Raw genomic sequence first — 5,760 nt, 5'->3', positions numbered from 1 at the left:
TTCTCTTGTGTTGTTGGAAGAGGGTGTTTGCTATGACCAGTGCATTTTCTTGGCAAAACTCTATTAGTCTTTGCCCTGCTTCATTCCATATTCCAAGGCCAAATTCACCTGTTACTCCAGATGTTTCTTGACTTCCTACTTTTGCATTCCAGTCCCCTATAATGAAAAGGACATCTTTTTTTTTATTTTATTTTTAAACTTTACATAATTGTATTAGTTTTGCCAAATATCAAAATGAATCCGCCACAGGTATACATGTGTTCCCCATCCTGAACCCTCCTCCCTCCTCCCTCCCCATACCATCCCTCTGGGTCGTCCTAGTGCACTAGCTCCAAGCATCCAGTATCGTGCATCGAACCTGGTCTTGTAGGTCTTCATAGAACCATTCAACTTCAGCTTCTTCAATGTTACTGGTTGGGGCATAGACTTGGATTACTGTGATCTTGAATGGTTTGTCTTGGAAACGAACAGAGATCATTCTGTCGTTTTTGGATTGATTCAGCCATATCCAACTCTTTGTGACCTTATGGACTATAATCCATCAAGCTCCTCTGTCCATGGGATTCTCCAGGCAAGAACACTGGAGTGGGTTGCCATGCCCTTCTCCAGGGGATCTTCCTAACTCAGGGATCAAACCCGTGTCTTTTAGTCTCCTGCATTGGCAGGCTGTTATTTATTTTATTTATTTATTTGTCTTTGCCACTAGTGCCACTTGGGAAGTCTCTATTTTTAAAATAATTAGCCCCAAATCAGTGAATTAAAGCAATGCCAATAATTTGATTATCATTCACTGTTTGTCTTGGTTGGGAATTTGGGAAGGGCTCAGCTAAAGGATTTTGAGGTATTGTCCATTGTAGTCCATTGTAACTCATTGGGCCTCCCCATGCCATCTCCCCACATGGATAATAGCATACAGTAGTTACGTGCCCATATACCAGTAGTGTGGTATCTTTTCCAATAGTTTGGGTTTCTTCAAGGCATAGCCGTTTCAAAGCAGAACAGCTGATTACATACCAGCTCAGTTCTCCAAAGGAACACATCCCAGCTAACACAGTGGATGCCTCTGCCCTTTCTATGACCCAGCCTCATAAGAGGCAGGTCATATCTGCTGAATTCTACAGTTAAGAATGAGGGACTAAAGCCAGACAAAATTCTGGGAAAATGGCTATACATCCCACCTATCAACAGAAGACTATCAAAGAATTTGTGAAGATTTTTAAAGTCACCACAGAAAATCTTATAACTGATACCCACACCCCCTGCAAAACCCTTTACACACAAGCAAGCATCAAACAACCTGAGTATTTCACACGCTGAAATTACTGTTAATGAAAGAACTGTTATTAGCTTAAACTGAATGCATTCTCTTTGCAAACACTTTCTTGGCCTGTTTAGAAAAAAAAGTAACCAAAAAAAAAAAAAAAAAAACCACTGGAAATGATAAAAACACAGCTTTGATGTAGATAATTTACAGCTGATGTAGACTTTGCTAATTTCTGCCTTTATCAATAGTTGTGCTCCCATTTTTAGACACATAGAAATCAAAGAATTCTGCTGGTGAAGGAATCCCTCCTTTGATCTGGAAGATGCAACTAAGGTAGATGTGTTGAGGCTTAGTTCATAGATCTTACAAGCAGGCATCTTAGAGCTCTCAGAGCCCAAATGCATCCATAGGCTGATTTCTCTATTCCTTGTACCAGAGACAGACCTCACACAGACAGATAGAAAGAAATCCTGGACTGTTTCCTGTGAGAAATCAAAGATCTCACCTTATCCTAAAGATTCAGCCATTTTTGGAGGTTCTGAGTGGAAAAGGGGACTAAGAATTCAGAGATGTTGAGGGGCATAGGATTTTGCTAGAGGATGACTCAAGGGATGGAAAATGCTAGATTGGAAGTTTGGATTGACACCTACACACTGCCATATACAACATAGATAACCAACAAGAATCTACTGCATAGCACAAGGAACACTGCTCAATACCCTATAATAATCAAAGTGGGAAAAGAATTTGAAAAAGAAAAAGATATATGTATTACTGAACCACATTGCTATACATCTGAAACTAACAATATTGTTAATTAATTCTACTCCATTATAAAATCAAAACATTTTTTTTAAAAAGATTAAAAAATGACAATAGATTTATGCCTTTGATTGTTTGGAGGTCTGTCTTCTGGAAGCAGGATTTAACAACCAAACAGTTGTTGTTCAGTCACTAAGTTGTGTCCAGCTCCTTGTGACCATGTGAACTGTAGCACACTGGGCTCCTCTGTTTTCCACTATCTTCCAGAGTTTACTCAAGTTAATGACCATTGAGTTGGTGATACTATCTAACCATCTCATCCTCTGCTGCCCCTTTCCCCTTTTGCCTTCAATCCCCAGCATCAGGGTCTTTTCCAATGAGTCGACTCTTCACATCAGTTTCTGACCATTTATTTGTGAAAAGCTCTCAACTTGACTCAGATTGTACAAAGAGCACAAAGCATCTGGCTGGCTGAAGATACAGTCCTGCTTTTCTTGGAGCAAGGTTGAACATCACAGCTGGGAACTCAGAAGAAACCTTCAGAATGTAGAGTTTATCTTGGAGATTATGGACAGACCAGACAGAGCTCATTGTCCCAGGCATTAATACACACACACAGGAATGCTGGTCTCATGCTGAGAAGGACCATGGAGATACAGCTGTACAACAGGAAAGAGAGTTTTTCCATGTGGAATTGTCAACCTCTCTGGTAGCTCAGATGGTAAAGAATCTGCCTACAATGCAAGGAGACCCTGGTTTGATCCCTGGGTTGGGAAGATTTCTTGGAGAAGGAAATGGTTACCCGCTTGTATTTTTGCCTGGAAAATTCCGTTGACAGAATTTTGCCTACAGTCCATGGGGCTGCAAAGAATCAGACACAACTGAGCATGCACACATATTTAGTGTCTGCTTTATCTGTAGGAATCGGGGTAGTAAATATCAGTACTGTTGTTGGCAGACCTACTGTGTTCCAGACAATGTGCACAATGATATCACCATATCAATCTTCAGAAGAGTTGTTTGTTGGAGGTGTTATTTTTCTAGTTTTATGTTGAGAAAACTGACCTTGGGAGATGAGTCAATTTCCCAGAGGTCATATGGAATGGATAGTATGTCTGTGAGCCAAGCATAGACCTGTTTTGACTGCCATGTGTCTGTTATTTCCAATTATAAATGCTCACTATTTCTAGCTTTTAGCATCTAACAGAAAAGTTTAGTTCAATTGATATGCCTAAAGAATATAAGTAAGTGGATGTTTTTGATTTTTTTTCTTCTATTTTTTTTTTCCTTAATAGCATTATAGAGTGGATTGAACACATCAGTTTGAGTTCTGGCTGCCCTATTCATTGATACTAAGTCCTTAGATAAGTCATTTATTTTCCCTTGTTGAGCCTACTTTTTATCTTTGAAATGTAAATAATAACTCTTGCTCTACTTATGCTTTTGAAGTATTATACGATTAAAACAAAACATTATTAAGAAAGCATGATGCAAACAGTTGACACCAGATAGCTCTTGATTGAGATTCTGCCCTAGTCATCTCAATGTATATAAGATCTATTTCTGGTCCATAGACATCTTCAAGGGCTTGGCTTTCAAGAGATGCATTGTTCATTGTAGATAGAAAGGTGTGTGAAGAGACATTATGTATTGCCATTCCTACAATCATGAGCCATTATAAAAGCTAACAGCTTCTCTTTAGGTCTTTCACAACATGGAAAAATTTTTGAGACCCATGAAGGGTGCCTTGCCATATACAATGGGGACTCTTTATCCCTTTTTCTTGAATCCAAGCTGTGGTCTGTAGATTCAAATATGCTGAACCTACCAAGATAGATAATGTTATGTGTTAACTCTTGGCTCTCTTGACTGGTAACTTGAATCTATCCATTCAATATTCAACCTACTCTAGTATTCATGCCTGGAAAATCTTAGGATAGAGGAGCCTGGAGGGTTACAGTTCATGGGGCTGCAGAGTCAGAAACAACTTAAAGATTAAAACCAAAGCAAACCAATTCAATAGTTACATCTTTGTTCATTTACATGGTTAACATTTATTGAGCACCTGTGAACTGGGTATGAAGTGTAGAGATTAAAGGACAAAGATTCAGGAGTGAAGATAAATTAAGTTCCATCTTCAGTTGGGGTACAGCCCACAGCACAGTGCAAGAGATAAACATGTAAGCAAGGGATTATAAAACCAGGGTTATGGTGATAGGCCCTCTTGGAACTAACACACTGTCCCACGAAGGCTGAGGTGGACCAAGCTGGGTCTTAGTGGCTCAAGAGAGCTCATCCTAGAGGCGGGAAGCAACACAAATCCAAGCATATTTCTTGAGTATCATCTACAGGAAAAGGTGGGAAACTGATATTAGGCCTTATGTGTAAATGAAATAAATAAGCCACAAACATGTAAACACAGAGACAAGAGATTCAAAGAGGAGAATTGATCTTTGCTGTGAATGTACCTAAAGCTTTGGTGGCCAGGGACTGAATTGTGCTAACTGAAAGATTTGGAGCCAGCTACATACAAACTGCTGCTGTGGGTTTTTGAAGAATGTGGGGAAGTGTTGATTATATAGTGTAACTGGGAATAATTCAGAATACAAAGCTGTATATCCAATGAACTCTATAAGAAAGACTGGGAAACAGTAACCCTGCATGGAAAAGTTATCTCTGATAGTATAAATATATATTTAAAAATATTGATAATGAGCTTATATAACTTTTATAATCACACATTTAAATAATATATAATTTAATTGGATCCTCATAAAGGAATGGATTCCTGGATCATTATATCTTTGTCTGCTTTCTTTTATATAATCTGCTGTCACCTTTTCCTGTGAAAATAATTTGTAAATTGTGGATTTACTGCCTCTATGGAAGATAAAATATATCTCTTATAAAGCCAGAGTTGAGCTACTAACTGTGATATACTTCAACTTCCGTTATCAAAATTACCTCCACATGAAATAATACTGCTTTTTTTTTCCTAACATAAAATAGTTTGGTTCAGGCAAGTTTCTTTGATTAAACACTGGCAAAACTTATTTAAAAGCATTGCATGAACATGGGGATGTAGCTCAGTGGTAGAGCACATGCTTTGCATGTATGAGGTCCTGGGTTCAATCCCCAGCATCTCCACTTCCTTCTTGTTTAATTCTTGGAAAATATAGCTAGTGCACGTATAGATTTGAATTTTTAAAAATTACATCAAGATAAATATAATTAACACTGCTTTATGTTATATATGAGGTTAAGAGAGTAAATCCAAGAAAAAAATACTTGCTTTTTTCTATTTATTTAATGTCTATAAAGAACACTAAACATCAAACAACTGATTCTTTCTAATTGCAGTGCTAGATAAGACTCTTGAGAGTCCCTTGGACTGCAAGGAGATCCAACCAGTCCATCCTAAAGGAAATCAACCCTGAATATTCATTGGAAGGACTGATGCTGAAGCTGAAGCGTCAATACCTTGGTCACGTGATGCGAAGTGGCTCATTTGAAAAGACCCTGATGCTAGGAATGATTGAAGGCGGGAGGAGAAGGGGATGATAGAGGATGAGCTGATTGAATGGCATCACCGAATCAATGGACATGAGTTTGAGTAGACTCTGGGAGTTGGTGTTGGACAGGGAAGCCTAGCATACTGCATTTCATGGGGTTGCAGAGTCAGACACGACTGAACAACTGAACAACAATATCTATATAAGATGATGGATATTCAC

At 38.5% G+C, this 5,760-nt stretch overlaps 1 non-coding gene across 1 annotated transcript; it reads left to right on the top strand.

Annotated features, from left to right (window-relative positions):
* Positions 1–5,101: 5,101 nt before the first annotated feature.
* Positions 5,102–5,173, top strand: TRNAA-UGC (transfer RNA alanine (anticodon UGC)). Its single transcript has one exon. It is a non-coding gene; the product is annotated as a tRNA-Ala (tRNA).
* Positions 5,174–5,760: the final 587 nt, after the last annotated feature.

This window comes from Bos mutus, chromosome 6, assembly GCF_027580195.1.
Source record: "Bos mutus isolate GX-2022 chromosome 6, NWIPB_WYAK_1.1, whole genome shotgun sequence".
Lineage (NCBI taxonomy): Eukaryota > Metazoa > Chordata > Mammalia > Artiodactyla > Bovidae > Bos > Bos mutus.
The sequence above is the reverse complement of the archived record's forward strand: the minus strand, read 5'-3'. Positions and strand labels throughout refer to the sequence as shown.